The sequence below is a fragment of the Herpailurus yagouaroundi genome, unplaced genomic scaffold (assembly GCF_014898765.1).
Source record: "Herpailurus yagouaroundi ecotype Mexico unplaced genomic scaffold, PumYag 166, whole genome shotgun sequence".
NCBI classification, from domain to species: domain Eukaryota; kingdom Metazoa; phylum Chordata; class Mammalia; order Carnivora; family Felidae; genus Herpailurus; species Herpailurus yagouaroundi.
Window position 1 is genome coordinate 18815375 of NW_024412407.1, and position 16591 is coordinate 18831965.

At 38.9% G+C, this 16591-nt stretch overlaps 1 long non-coding RNA gene across 1 annotated transcript in view; it reads left to right on the top strand.

The window, feature by feature from the left end:
- The first annotated feature begins 3436 nt into the window (after positions 1 to 3436).
- Positions 3437 to 16591, top strand: part of LOC121039079 (uncharacterized) — a 73127-nt gene continuing 59972 nt past the window's right edge. The window contains exon 1 of the long non-coding RNA XR_005794609.1: positions 3437 to 3594. This is a non-coding gene — a long non-coding RNA (uncharacterized LOC121039079). The remainder of the gene's footprint in view (positions 3595 to 16591) is intronic.

The window sequence follows — 16591 nt, forward strand, 5'->3', positions numbered from 1 at the left end:
CTTGTAGTATCCTTATTGATATCAGGATAATGCTGGCCTTGTAAAATGAATTTGGGAGTGTTCTCTTCATTTTTTGGAAGAGTTTAAGAAGGATTGGTATTACTTATTTAAACATTTGATAGACTTCATCATAAAGTCATTTGGTCCTGGGCTTTTTTTTTTTGTTGGGAGACTTTTGAGTACTGAGTCCCCTTACCCATTATTTGATTTTTCCACATTTTCTATTCATGATTCAGTCTTGGTTAGTTTTATGTTTTTAGGAACTTATTCATTTATTTTAGATTATCCAATCTGTTAGATGTTGCCATTTTTGAAAAAGTTCTTGGGGCACCTGGGTGGCTCAGTCGGTTGAACGACTGACTTTGGCTCAGGTCATGATCTCACGGTCCATGAGCTCGAGCCCCGCGTTGAGCTCTGTGCTGACAGCTCAGACCCTGGAACCTTCTTCTGATTCTGTGTCTCCCTCTCTCTCTGCCCCTCCCCCACTCATGCTCTGTCTCTGTCTCAGAAATGAATAAAATAAACATTAAAAAAATTAAAAAAAAAAGTACTTTAGCCACCCTTGCCACAGGTGACTTCTTGTTGGTTGATTTTTTTTTTTTTTTCCTGAAAATCCCTTGCCTGTACTGTGTTGCCTGACCTTTCCTTCTTACCCTCAGTTTCCTCTCTGTGCTCCTTCTCAAATTCATGCTAGTTTCTTATCCAGTCAGCTATCCTATAAGTTACCTCTTTCGCTAGCTCCATACCATATAGGCTATTACAGGCTACCCCATATTCAAAATCAAATCTTCCTATTATTATTTAGGTTAGGCTAGGCTACACACTTACACTGAAGTATCAAGTAACCACAAAATACCAGTGGCTTACCACATAAAGATTTCCATCTTGTTCACAAAAGGTCTGCTTTGGGTTATCAAGGCAACTCTCCTCTATGCAATGACCTGGGATTCCACCCTATAGTATTATCCTAAAGCTTTACTTCTGGAATAGGTGGTTTTTGGATCACTTTTATAGGAAGGTAAAGGGAGAGGGTGTCAAACTAGTTGATCTTTTAAAAATTTGTGTTAATAGATTTCAGTTATGTAAACAATCATCAGTTCAGTTTTGCTTCAATTGTATCCCTACTCACCATACCTACTCTTACTGGACGATTTTGAAAATGATCCCAGAAATTTCCTCTATAAATGTTTAAGTATGTACCTTTAAAAGACATGGATTCTTTCTAAAAGCATCATCAAAATACCATTTTCACATCTAAAAGATGACACAATTTCTTAATATTATCAAATAATCACTCAGCCCCACCAGCCCTTAGGTATTGTAGCCAGAAAGAGACACATTACACACATGATTGGCCAGAACTAGTCACATGGCTCTAACTAAAGCTGGGAAGGCAGTTTTTTTGTGTACCCAGGAAAAGCATTACGAAGCAGGACTTGGTGAACACAACCTAACATTAGATAAGTTTTACTGAGCTCACTTTGCTTCTTTTTAAGCATTTCTTTCTTCCCTCCTGTTTATCAGTAAAGGTTCTCAGGCATATTGAGCAATGCTACTGTCATTAACTACTCAAACATGACATCTCAGAATTTTGGGACAGACACACAGATCTACTTTGTTTACTTAATTCATAAGTATTCCACTCTGATTCCTGCCCATACATTTCATAAAGGTCCAATTTAAGTGTTAACCTCTTTTGGAAAAAGGTTTTCCTGACCTAAAACTGGCAATGAACTTTCACTCCCTAATTGTTTAAACATAGTAGTTATTGGTACTAGATTGCGAATTATTTCAGTCATGGTGCTTTCTTTTTGCAGTCAAATGCTCTACCACTGAGCTATACCCCCATGGTGCTTTCTTTTTGAAGCACAGCCAGGATCTGATCCCTAAGTGAGTGGGTGCCCTGCCTGGTGATTTTGCAGCATGAAGTATCTGCGCATGCTGCATAAGTGTAGATCGAGTAGGTCAAGAGAAGGGTGAGCCACAGGTGATATGGTGATACGGTTCAGGGTGAGCCTAGACTATAAAGGGATGTAGGTCTTAAGGTCAAGAGGAGCAGCCACTTATTTGCAGAAATTTTATCACTAAGTTAGGTGGGAGGGTGTGCTAATCGACAAACCTACCTCCTGCTCAGCTTTTCTTATATTCCTGGGGGTGAAAGTGGCACCGATGACATACTTTTTATGCCATCTGTCATAGACTCTGGGTCTAGAGTTCTTTCTTGTCAAGCAGAAAGTGGGACACAGGATTAAAATGTGAGAGATGGCTAATGTCCAGGAGAAGGCAAGAGCCCCTATGAAGGGTCCTTGCTCCATTTTTATTAGGATCAGAAGACTTACAAACATGGTGATGGACGTGCACAAAGAGACAATGAAACTGTGAACATTAACTCATGGGCATGAGGGAAAGGGGGTTTTGAAAACATGCCGTTTCAGGGATTTGGGTTAAAACAAAACAAAATCCTGGCTCTGGAGGAAAGTTGTTTATAGCAGATGGGAGGCACCACCTCTGTTTACCTAAACTGGTCTAGAAAGGCAGAGCTATCTCAGGGTCAACAAGGCACCTTTCTTTTGCTAATTAGCTTGGCTCCGGGCAATTTTGCTGGCAGTGGTCTATAGCCCTATTTACCTGTTTACCTAATTTGGTCCTTCCTTCCTGTAAAAGCAGCTTCCTGCTATAGTACTAAATTGGGGGGCGTTTCCTCCCTGAATACCTAATCTTATTTACCTCACAGACTTTTGTTCTATATTGGGGCCTTTGCCCCACCCTCTCTGTGCCTATGTACCTAATCTTGTTTACTCAAACTTGGGTGTGAGCATCCTATGGCTTTCTAATTCCTTATACTTGTTAATCCATAGGTGCAAGCCCAGGGAATTCCTAAACTTATTCCCCTCAGACATCAAAATTTCTTAGCATATTTATTGGCCTTGGCTGATTGAAATAATTTAGCTGACCTGGCCCCCAACTAAATCCTCTGTCCCTGATGGGAAGAAGGACTGCTGATGCCTGTGATGCACTTAGCAGTGAGACAGGAGGGACACTTGTCGAGGTACCCTCTGAAGGAGCAGCATCCACCTGATAGTCCCTGCTGCTGCATCAGAGTTTTGATAGGAACTTAAAATTCCATGTCTCGTTCCTTGTCCAGTTTTTTAATCTTAAAGTTTAGTATCTACAGAAGCCTGTACAGTCATAGGCTTCCTTGAGAGTTTCTGAACTGATGCAGTGGAATGAGAAGTGGGACTTTCTAGTTAATTTAAGCATAGTTTCATCTAAAAGAAGATGTAAACTCTATATAGAGAAGATTTCTCTATATCATGCATGTTGTTCTTCAACAGTTAGCTAGTCACTTTTTTTTCCTAATTAAGAAAGGTTTAGCTCTCATATGTCCAAAGTCCTGTATCTCTCTTATCCTGTATCTTCTCTCTTATCCCAGCAGGAATTTCTATAGAGCAAGCGCTAGAACAGAAGTTTTCACCAAAAACAAAGGAAGTAAGTAGAGACAAAAGCAATACAACAAGACCGAGGAAAAAAAAAACCAGGATGTTGATTTGGGGACTCTTGACAGTGGAAGGAGGTGCCAGCCAACTACTGAGAGTAAGTATAGGGTCAGTAACCCTGAACTCAAAAGATGAGAACCATGGTGTGTGTGAATGGACAATAATGGAGGATGGGGTTGAAGGCTGTAGTGATTTTCGGGAACAAGCTCTGGTGTTCCTGGTTTGACTTTATGAGATGGAAGAAACTTGATTAGTGGATGGGATGGCCAGGTGTGAAGACTAGGTGGAACAGACACTGTGCACTCGGCAACCTTTGTTTATCTCTGGTTTGGGTGTTCTCTGAATCTGCCAACTCATGTTTTGTTCGGCTTACTCTCAGTGGTGGGAGGTTTGGGCTTTATTTATACTTTTGTTGTGATAAATAACTTAGAATTTAAGATCCACCTGAAAATGAAGGTGTTTCCTCCAGGAGCCAGCAAAATGGTGCTATGACACTTCCCAAGTATGACCATCTAGTAGCTTGTCCTGGCCAGAGCCACTCAGCTTGTTCTCTTCCACTTTCTGGCCACTGTAGGGTAGAGAGTGGTTCTCCCAGCCCTTGGCTGGGCATCAAGGACACCAGGAGAACATGTTAAAAGTACCAGTTCTGGCTGCTGTGCCCATGAGATTCTGATCAGTGGATTCAAATTTGGGAACTGATATCATAGATTTGCATGTAACTTGTTCTGTCAGAGTAGTGGCATTATATTTCTGTGAATATTAATCTTTAGAAACTGGGTAATTAGCACTTAACTATACAATCTGAGATTGTAAACAAACTAACAAAAAGCCCAAGTTAATTATGATTCTCCAAAAAATTGGAGCCTGCAGTAGACAACATAAGCTGGCAGTTTTCAAGGCAGACTAAATGTTGTGTAAATGGTAGCCAATCTCCACCTCCTAGTACTTGAAAGAGAGAAGAAGTGATACATTGTATGCTTCATCAAAGATGTTCTGCCTTTATAATGTTTAACATCTTGGCTTCCATATCCACATAAATGGATAAAATTGGACCCGTAGGGAAAGACATAAAGAATCCTTATTAGCATCATATTATTTTCCTGAGAAGATTAAATGGATTTACTTAAGTGACAGATATATTTCTGCTATAGAGAAATGTAAGAAAAAGCATGTGATACTTTTTAGGAAAACAATAGGATATGAAATGACAGAAAAGACTATTTAAGACAGGATTCATCATTGTTCCTTCTCTTTCTCCTGACTTTTCAATTTCTATCAATATCACAGAGACTCAAACCCTCAGATTTTATTTGTTACTGCCTTACAGGCTTTACTTTAGAGTGAACCACCACCCATAAGACAATTCTGGCTCCCACTGATTTTTGTAAGGCCCCCAAAATTGTTTTTACATTTTTTAAATGGTTGGAAAAAAACTCTAAAGATGAATGATATTTCATGACATGTGAAAACTATATGACATTCAAGTGCTAGTATCTAGAAATGAAGTTTTGTTGGAATGTAGCCAACTGCATTCATTTACATATTATCTCTGGCTGCTTTTATAGTAACAGAACCCAGTAGTTACACAGAAGCATGTGACCCACAATGCCTAAAACACTTAATCTCTGGCCCTTGACAGAAAAAGTTTATCTTAGTAGATTATAAGCTTCTTGAGCCCAGGAACCATATCTTTCTAATACCTTTATCCTAAGAAACCACTAACACAGCGCTTAGCACAGAGTAAATTCTCCATAGAAGTTTGAAAAAATATGCGTTTAAAAAATGATGTAGTACAAAGTGAGCTGCTCTTTTTTCCCTGAAGCAGCTAACCCAGGGACTTTACTCAGGAGGGTCTCAATATATGGTTTTTTTTAATTGAAATTTAACTATTCTCTCTCTTGTTGAAATCCGTGGTTCTCAAACTCCACCGTGTATCAAAACCATCTGGAGGACGTGACAGAACACAGATTTCTGGGATATATGGTTGGCTTAGTTGGTTAAGCATCCAACTTTTGATTTCAGCTCAGGTCATGATCTCACAGTTTATGAGTGCAAGCCCTGCATCAGGCTCTGCACTGACAGCACAGAGCCTGCTTTGCATTCTCTCTCTCTCTCTCTCTCTCTCTCTCTCTCTCTCTGCCCCTCCCCCCTCTTAAAAATAAATAAACATTAACAAAACAAAACACAGATTTCTGTGGCCCCATCCTAAGAGTCTCTGATTTAGTAGGTCTGGGGCAGGACCTGAGAACTTTCATTTCTAGAATGTTCCCAGGTTCCCAAATGGGGGTGAACATCAGAATCATCCAAGGAAGTGTGTTAGAAATACATATTTCTAAGTCTCATTCCAGAAATTCTGATTTAGTACGTCTGGGTTTGGGCCCAGGAATCTGCTCAACAAGGCATCCAAGGCATATATAACAAGGTGTCCAACTGTTTCTGGGATTTCTGGGGGTCACCCTTTTGGGATCCACAGTGATAACATCCTCTGAGGTGTGAGTACTGTTTGATATTCATATAGTTAGTGCTTTTTTTCATAGACTAATAGATTGATGGGTTTAGAAGAGATCATCTAGTTTGCTAGTTTGGTTTCCAAAACTCAAATGACACCAGGGTTGGGTGAAGTATTTGCTTTTTTTTTTTAAATCTCATACCTGGGAATGAAAAGATACAGTATGAAGTAGGGTGAAGAGGAGAGAGAGCTTATCGATCTGTGTTGTCTCTGGGAGTGGTGTCTGGGGAGGTTGCTGTGGAGCTGACAAAACTTGCCTTTGGATAATGGCCCTACAGTTGGAGAAATACTGTTCCAGTCTAACTGCTGGGCTTTTACTTCATGGAGGAAACTACATAAGCCTACATGTTAATATTTCCATTAAATTCTCAGTTGCTGAAAAACTGATTAAGTTAAGAGAAAATCCTTTTCTTCATAAATTAGGACATAATGACAAAAATAATTTTTATAATGACAAAATTGCTAGGCTCCAGTGAACATTATGTAAAGCTTTTAATTTACAATTTTATTTCTGGCTGTGTGATGCTCTAACAAATTTTCAGCAGTCATCTATTAACTGAGCTGTTAGAAGAAATGGTACACTCATTGTAAGCTTGTGTCAGCTCTGATATAGTCACATAGAAACTCAAGTTCACCTGGGCTGCACTGCTAAACAGTCTGGATCTCAGGCACAGTGCTTCCATGAAAGCAATATTTGACACAACATATTCCCCTGTCCATTCTCCACATTAATAAAGGAGCTGAAATGAGAGGCCATGTGTTGTAGCAGAGAATTGGGTTTGGAGCCAGACAACCTACTCTCACGTGGGAGTCGACTGTGTACTTGGAGTGACCTTGAGGGAGTCATAACAACCACTCTATGCTATTCCTCCACTGTAAGATTAAAGGGGTTTTGTTGGTAGCAGATGATTCTTATATGAAAGTGTTCATGAGCCACAAAGCATTCTACCCACTTACGGCATTGTTAATATGATTGCTAATGTGTTTGTTAACAGATAAACAAGACTCTTGTCTGGAAGTCCGGAAACATGTGCCTGGTGCATATAGTATGCAATCTGTACATGTTTATTGAATGAAACTGAGAGAATGAAATGACAAAGAAAATTTATTGGTTTAAAATAAATATGTTAAATGCTTTATAGAGCAGAACTAGACTAGAGGTAAGAAATGAACCAAGTATGTGTTTTGCAGAATGTCACATTTGCTTTTTTGCAGGTATGTGCTTTAGATTTTGTTAGCAGTCTTAGACGTAGAAATTTACTTTATTAAATTTACTCTGTTAATAAGATAACTGTATTAATACTGTATTAGAAAATTCACTGAGTCTTAATGGCATTTCAAATCCACTCTAGATTTATTCAGGGTGAGAAAAACCCTGATTTAAACTGTGTTGTTGTTCAATACAAAGTAAGAAAGAATCTCACATAGCTTTTTTTTATATATTGATATCTCTTTATTGTTACTTTTTTGATTTAAATATAGTTGACATATAATGTTATATTAGTTCCAGGTGTACAACCTAGTGATTCAAGAGGTTTATACATTGTGCTGTGTTCATATATATTGATACTTCTGTAGCCTGTAAAGGGGACTACATTCTCATTCATTTCTCACTGGTTCATTTCAGATAGTTACTATTCAAAATAAGCAGACCTTCAACATGTGCCCTCAGCTAGATGCCTCAACAACTAGAAGCATAGCAGATGCTTTTATAGAAATGTAGAAATTTGTATGGTGGCTTCAGCAAGAGCAAAAAGTACAGACTTAATGTATTTCCATATTTGTAGGTATTATTTTAATATAGGGTTAATCCAAACCCATTGAACCCATGTTTATTTATTTAAAGAGCTAGATGCTGAGAAAATAATAATCCATGAGACACAACCCTGGCCCAGGAGCTTCTGCTGGGAAGACAGACAAGTGAACAGGCAGTTATTGGGTGGTGTGTAAGTCTGGGTGGGGCTGTGGGAGCACAGAGAGGCACCCACCTGGTCTAGCAGCCTGTGACAGGGCAGGTTTGTCAGAGGATGTGACATCCTCACTGGGACCTGAAGGGTCAGCGGGGGCTGGAGTTCAGCAACTTGTAAGAGTTGGTCCCAGAAGGTGAGGTGAGTTGATGGGCATTGCTCTCAGGACCTGGACACCAGAGAGAGAGCCGTGAAGACTGTACTGATAAGTGTGTGAGGACAGGAGAAAAGGAGAGGGGGCCGCCCTCATGACCATGCTCCAGCCTCAGTCCAGAACAGGCCCAATAAGCCCATAAGCAGAAAGAGCAGGGGAACCATGTGCACAGGGTGAAGCAGGGTGGCCATGAAAGAGGCCCGTGGCCAAGATAGGAGTACTACCCCTCTCCTATCAACTGATGGGAACTGCATGTGGTTTCCCACCACTATGCCCTTGACCTGGGCTCTGGCCCTGTTCCAAATCAGTCAAACCTCAGTTTCATGCCACTTTGCTTCAATGAACTCTTTGTCGCACACTCTCAGAATTTGCTCCCAACACTCAGTAGGTACCGTGGTCTGTGCTGTTGGTCTTGATGCCTGCTTCATATTATTATAATCTGTCTTGACTCCACTGGAACTTGAGCTATGATTGTCACCCTTCTCAAGGTGACATGGTTGCAGATCTATCACCGTTTGACTCTTATGCAGTCACTAGGACACTAAATCTACCACTGTTTTCCCAGTTTACCTTTGGGTGTCTGTTGGTTGAAGTTATCAGAACAAAAATTCTCAAATATATAAGGTGCTACTTTTCTTTTATCTTTTCTTCCAGCAGTAGAATTGAACAAAAAGTAATGGTTGTTGGTTACTGCATGATATATGATAGCATCACAGTGGGCTGGGTAGATGTGATGCCAGCAGCTGGTATGAGGACTCCCATAGTGAAGCTAATGGGAACTCCCAGGGAGAAAAGGATGGAAATGAAATCCCATGTTTTTAAGAAGGGATATCCCCAGCCTAACTGACATTGTGATTTGTTATCCATATTAGACAGATTTTAGAACCTGTAGGCTATAGTCAGCACCATAACCCATGTCTTCTTGCTCTTGAAGTGACTCAGACTCCTGAGATAATCAGGAAAACGACTCCTCTAACTCACACACACATCATCTACTTGGCTAGAAATATAAGAGTTGGGGGTCCCAGGAGCTCATCTAGTCAAGTCTGCCATACTGTCTGAAGCAGATGCTCTCACTGCAATATCCTTGCACAGCAAGTTTCTTTCCATAATTCCTTAATTGCCATGATTCCAGACTTGCCAATAAGCAAACATATTCTCTTCGCCCACACTCTATTCTATAAACTTGAATTTCCTTCCTGAATGCTCTCTTCTGCCAGTGTATACTACCACTGTCCAGCCAACTAAGCCAGAAACAGGAGTCACATCTTGGACAAGTCCCCCTCCTTTCTTGTATGTTAGTATCTGAATCCTGGTTTTGTTTTCTTTTGTTTTGTTTTGCTTTGTTTCTTTGAAGCAGCTTTTCTCCTCTTCCTTTTTTTCTGTTATCACTGTCTATCTCCACCAAGACCATTATTTTGTTCTCTATTAGTAAATTTCACACAAGATCGATGTTTCTGTATCATTGATTTTGTCAGATCTCTCCTGTTCAAATCTTCTCCAGAGAAAACTGCAAAATAAGTTTTGCTGTATACCTGGAATTTAAGGATCTCTACAGCTTGCGACAAATGGCAACCTCTTCAAACTGATTTCGTAATTATTGCTACTATATGGTACACAGTCTTTACTGTGTTTTTAAAAATTTTTTGATGTTTTTTATTTTTTGAGAGATGGAGAGAGACAGAGGGCAAGCAGGGGAGGGGTAGAGAGAGAGGGAGACACAGAATCCAAAGCAAGCTTCAGGCTCTTAGCTGTCAGCACAGAGCCTGATGCAGAGCTTGAACTCACCAATGCAAGATCACGACATGAAGTTGGACACTTGACCGATGGAGCCATGCAGGCGCCTTTGTACCGTGTTTTTACCATCCTCAGAAAAATGTCACGTTTGTTCATAATGTTAAGGCTTTCTGGTTCAGTGGCCCCTGCCAGACTGGTTCTTTTCCCATCATTCCAACTATCTAAATTCTGGCTAGAAAAGATACATCTTCCCATGTTCTTCCCTTATTCATTAATGTCTTATTTCTTGAACTCCTTTGACACTTGGTGTTGGTGGCCCATACACCATTCCACCTTGCAATGTGAGTGGGAATGTGTGTGTGGCTATTAGTTGGAGTATAAGCAGATAGGGGACAGGTTCTACACATCCAGTGAAGTAAGTTGTGGTTTTGTTGAGAAGAGTTGTGCTAATAGTAACTTTCTTTGGATGGTCCTGGAGAAGGTAGGTGACAAAAGAGTAAGACGGTGATACCTGCCTAGACCTATTATAGCTGGTGCCAGGTCAGACCAAAGGCCCTTTGAAGCATCAGTGCTAACTCAGAAATGTTGAGGGCAAAAATAGGGGACAGACTTGGCAAGGAGGTCAGATCACCAGTATCTGGCAAGTAGAACAGAAGGAGTTAGGGCAGGGTGAAGTGCCACATGCTGGTCTTAAATGTGTTTAAATTGAAACTAGTGTCCTTGATAAAGCCAAATGATGTTCTTCCCCAAGGCGGAGGCAAGTCCTATGAAACAGACTAAGCCACTATAACATTATATAAATGGAGTTTTTAAGTAAAAGAATCAGAGGGATCATTTGGCTTTGAACACTAATGTTCTGATATAAGACAAACACTTGCTGCTTTTTAAAAAAAAATTCATATGTACCTTCCCCATGCTGAGGAAGTATTTTGGACTCCTGTTACTTCTCAGAAAAATGTTCCTCAAAGGCAAAAGAACAGAGCTCTGATCATCTTTTTGAATTTAAGGCATCCTGGGATTAAAAATTTTTTTCTTGATTAAAATAGTTTGAATATAAAGGGCTATACAATTTAATTAAGTGCCAGTTGATGGATGCCAATTTCCCTACAGTCTTATCTCCCCTTTCCCAGTCATATATTTTTGTTATGAATTCCTTTACTCTTTCCTGATTAACCAACAAAAATGCATGACTAAATTGTTTAAGCTTAATTCTTGGCTTATTTGTGTTTTACATTCTATTTTGTTGGCAAGATATTTTAATGTCTTTCCTCCCACTAGCAGAATTTATGGCAGAAAAATTGCTTTAGCTTTAAAAAAGAGACCTGGCAGGGCAGGAATTTTCGGCTGATCACTTGGTTTCTGAAATTTTAGCAGAAATAAACAAGATGATTAGTTTGAAATGTAATTCATAGTCAATGAGTTTAAAAAAAAATACTTGAGTTGCTGATTACAGCTAGCTCAAATAGACCCCCTAAAATGTAATTTACTTTTGGAATGATTCCAAATGGATTCTTTCTGCTTAAATTTGCAAAATTTCCCAATGCTGTGTCAATATTTCAAATAGTACTTAAAAAGTTTATTAGTAGCATTGATCTGACTTTAATCATCTGGCCTGAATGTTGGTGGTATCTTGAATTTTATGAGCACAATATACATGAATCGAAAAGAGACATTGGTTTGGATAAATGCATAGCCCTGATTTTCCCCCATGCACTTTCACTATTGCCCTTTTTCTTCTAATGTTTTTCTTTTTTCTTTTTGAAAATTTTTATTATGGATAATTTCAAATTTACAGACACAAGAGAAGAAAGCAAAGTAAAGCTCTAACTATGCAACACTCAGCTTCAAGCATCATGAGCTGTGCCAATCTTGTCTCATTCATCTCCTACCTACTTTTCCTTTCCCTATGCTGATTTTTTTAAAGCAAATTCTGGATGTGCAAGTCATTTCATGTGTAAATATTTTAGCATGATATCTAAATTATGATTCTTTTAAAAAATAACTTTAATACCATTATCACATCTAAAAAAATCGAGATTGCTTCCTTCATCAGATATCCAACTCAAATTCTCTGTTTTATCTCATATAGATTTTATAGTCCCTATATTCATTTCAAATCAGGGTCTGAATGAGGTCCATCCATATATTATAATTGCTCAGCATGTAACTTAAATTTCTTTTGAGTATAGGTTTCTTATTCTTTTTTTCCCCTTCTAATACATTTTTTGGAGAAACTAGTCATTTATTTTTCTAGATTGACCTACAATATAGATTTTCTGGGTTGTATTCATTCCCATGTTTTTACTTGGCATCTTGCTCTGTCTTTTGTATTTGTTGAATAATCTGGTCACTGCATGATCTGTCCATGCCTGACTATTCAGTGTCATCTCACACAAGCATTCTGTACTCATCCAGAATTTGCCCACCTCTACCTAGAATGGTCTGACTGCTCAGCTCAAATGTTGTTTTCTTAGGAAAGCCTTATCTAAGGCAGGAACCTATCACGTGCTCTTCTAGCACTTTTTTCTTCATAGCAATTATCTTTATAACATAGTTGTTTGTATGTATATTATTTAATACATGTTTAAAAAACTGCCTTTTTTTTGCACACCATTGAATAGTCAGCACCTAATATAGCAACCAATCCGTGAAAATGTGTCAAAAAATGATGAATTTGATGATTAACTAAAATGAATTCTATACTATGCACTACTCAGCTTCAAGCATCATGAACTCATGGCCAATCTTGTCTCATTCATTTCCTGCCTACTTTCTCCTTTCCCCTACACTGAATTCTTTTGAAGCAAATTCTAGACATGGAAGTCATTTCATGTGTGAATATTTTATATCCCCCCTTGCTTCTTGAATATTACTTAATACAAATGAGGTGACCACAAGTTGTGCTCCAGTTATTCTTTATCTTGGTCCTACCTCCTGGTCTTCCACATGTGGCTACTTTTCACACCCACTATCATGTAATACTGCAAACAGCTGCTCAGGGGAGACTATAAAGGACATGCGGAATTTAGTCACATTTCTTTTGGTGGTCGTGATGGTCTTGGGAGCCTGCATTGCTTAGGGAGCTTTAAAGGAAATTTTCTCAAAATGCAAATGAACTCTTTATTTAAAAGGAGATGGTTATACTTCTATATTAGTGTGCTTGGGGTGCCATGACAGAATACCACAGACTGGGTGGGTTAAGTAATAGAAATTTATTTTCTTATAGTCTTGGAGGCTGGAAGTGCAAGATCAAGGTGCTGGGAAAGTTGGCTTCTGACACCTGTCTTTCTGGCTTGCAAACAGCTGCCTTCTCACTATGTCCTCACGTAGCTTTTCCTTTGTGCACTTGGAAAGAGAGAGAGATACGTTTCTGGTGTCTCTTCCTCTTCCCAGAAGGACATCAGTTCTGTTGGATTAGGTCCCCACCTCACCTTTTTTCTGTTTTTGTTTTTTTGAGACAGAAAGAGAGAAAGAATGAGTGGAGGAGGGACGGGGGGCGAGGGGGGGGGCAGAGGATCTGAAGCAGACTCCATGCTGACAGCAGAGCCCAATGCAAAGCTCGAATTCATGACCTGTGAGATCATGACCTGAGCTGAAGTCAGACACTTAACCGACTGAACCACACAGGTGCCGCAAACCCCCACCCTTTTACCTCATTTAACCTTAGTTACCTCCTAAAAGGCCCCATTTCCAAATACAGTACAGTCATTAAACATTTGATTTAATATAATGGTTAAATAACAATTTTAAGTACTAAAAATAAAGTTTAAAACATACAAAAAGGGTAAAAGCAGGGCTACATTTAGAACTAAGATTTGAATACAAAATGTAATATGTATTTCTGAAAATCTTTGTAAAGTACTTAAAACATACTTACGTAACTGTGACATCTTAGGTCAATTTATAAGTGGGCCTTAGAAAAATGATGTGAAAAACCACTCTGACATACCAATTAGTGACCCAAAGCTCAAATTTTATGAACTACAACCATGTCATATCAAATGCATGTATGCCCCTTCTCATCAATGCCCCATATTCCTTTCATTGTTTTATTTCTTCTACAGTATTTATTTTCTAAAATACCATGTAGTTTGCTTATTTTGTTTGTCTGTCTGCCTACTTCAACTAGAATGTTTAATGATCCATGAGGTCAGGGTTTGTGTCTGTTCTGTTTGCTGTAGAATCTCTGGCTTCCAGAGCAATAGTTATTACAAGATGAGCACTTAGTATACATTGGCTAAATAAGTAAATAAATTAGTAGTAAGTCAATTATTCTGTCCACTTGGATTTTAATAGTCAGGTTTTTAAAAAATTATAAATTAAATATTACTTATAATGCAATGCACCAGAATCACCTGGAGGGCTTGTTTTAGGGCTTATTGAACTCCATCTCCAAATTCTGGACTCTGTAGATCTAATGTGAGAATCTGCATTTCTAATGTTTTGTTACTGGTGCTGTTACTGGTGGTAGAGGAAACATTCTTTGAAAAAACACTAACTTACAAAGACCAAAACTCAATAGCATCATGAAATTTGGGGGAGGGATATGAATTATTAGCATTTGGCCCTAACTCATGGTATAGTGCATCTGCTACGTTGTAATTAACTTGCAGAAGCACATGTAGTGGAATACTGGATTGGTGTGTTGGTAAGTGATTTTCTTGACTCCTTCGCAACAAATTAAAGAGAGTGCTGACTTCCCATAGGCTGTCATCTCACTCATGTATTTTAAATATGGACCTTCATGATGGCAGTAGATTCACAGAAGGCAAATCTTGGCTGTCCCCAGAGTGTCTTTGTTAATGTGATGAATGAATGGAAATTTCCCTTTGGAAGGCTGTTCAGGCTTTTCTTTTGGTAGAATGTATTTAAAAGTATTTGTAATGTAGCATGAAAAAAAAAATAGCATTCCAGTTATTGAGATAGTAGGATTTAGCTCTTCTCTGATACTTTTCATCTTGAAAATTCTTTGCAAACATTAACTAATGCCTCAGGCAATCCTTGGAGGCAATTTATACTCTATATTTTGTTCTTTTAAAGGTTGGAGACAGAAGTTTGGCTTCTATTTCATGTTTTTGTGGCCTGGCCTCTCTGCTTTTTGGTCTATTTATGCACTGGTAGAGAGTTGGAAATCAGCCCTTAAAAATCAGATTCTCCTGCTACTCAGCAACCTCTTGAGGCCTGTTGTTTCCTGCCTCACTTGTTATTTCTAACCATCCTATTTTTCATGTGCAATGATTAGTTACTAAGGCAATGATCTTAAGGACTCTGACTCTGTTTATCATCCAGTAGGGAGTGAACTTATAGGAAAACAGAGGTCTTGCTTTTATAGACATTCTTTTGTGTTAAAAAAAAAACAAATATTATGCTGAGTGAAATAAGTCAGTCAGAGAAGGACAGATATCATATGTTTTCACTCATATGTGGATCTTGAGAAACTTAACAGAAGACCATGGGGGAAGGGAGGGGGGAAAATAGTTACAAACAGAGAGGGAGGGAGGCAAACCACAAGAGACTCTTAAATACAGAGAACAAACTGAAGGTGGATGGGGGAGGGGGGAGAGAAAACAGGTGATGGGCATTGAGGAGGGTGCTTGTTGGGATGAGCACTGGGTGTTGAATGTAAGCCAATTTGACAATAATTTATATTAAAACAAACAGACAATGAATGAGATGTATACAGAATTGTCAGCAAAATAAGCACAACTCTGTTGGCCTAGAAATGTTTTCATTAACGTGCTCACTATATTCAATAAGTATTGTGTTAAATTTATCTCATAACTCTTCCTATATTCTTAAATTTTGAGGGAATAGGAAGCCTATTATCAGAAAGTATATTTTTTATTGGATAAGAAAGCATGTACACAAAGTCCAGAGGATCAGAGAAAATATTTCTTTCATTCTTAAGTATACCACGCCACCTTGACCAGTAAGGAGAGGGCAGGTGCTCTTTCTAGTCTTTCTTCTTCCTTCATCATTGAATATTTGTTGAGTGCCTAGTACAGACTAGGTACCTGTCTAGTTCTGGAATTAGAGCAGAGAACAAAACAAAGGTTCTGGTCTCATGGACTTAGATTTTAGTAGAGGGGAATAATTAATAAATAAAATTGTGTGTCTGTATTAGAATTAAGTGTTGATAATGGCGCTTGGGTGGCTCAGTCAGTTGAGTGTATGGCTCTTGATTTCAGCTCAGTACATGACTTTGAGGTTCATGAGATGGAGCCCCACATTGGGCTCTGTGCTGACAGCATGGAGCCTGCTTGTGATGCTCGCTCGCTCTCTCTCTCTCTCTTTGCCCCTTCCCTGCTTGCACATGCATGTGTATTTTCTCTCTCTCAATATAAATAAATTAAGAATAAATAAATAAAATTGAATTAAGTATTGATAAATACTGTGTAGACATTAAGACAAGAGCTTTCAAGTAAGATGACACATGGTACAAGTCCAGAAGGCACCAGGGGAATGAGCCACTTAGAGTATTGAGGGAAAAGCATTGTAGGCAGAGGAAAATTAGGCACCAGTATCCTGAGGAGGGAGCATGGCTGATAATTCAGGACCAATAGGGAAGCAATGGGCTGCAGTACAATGAGTCAGGAGTACAGTGGTACCAACTGAAATCAGAGAGATACAGGAATATACAGAGTTACAAATCATGTCTCCTCATTAAAAAAATGTTTATTCTGAGAGAGAGAATATGCATGTGCACATGAGCCGGGGGGGGGGGGGG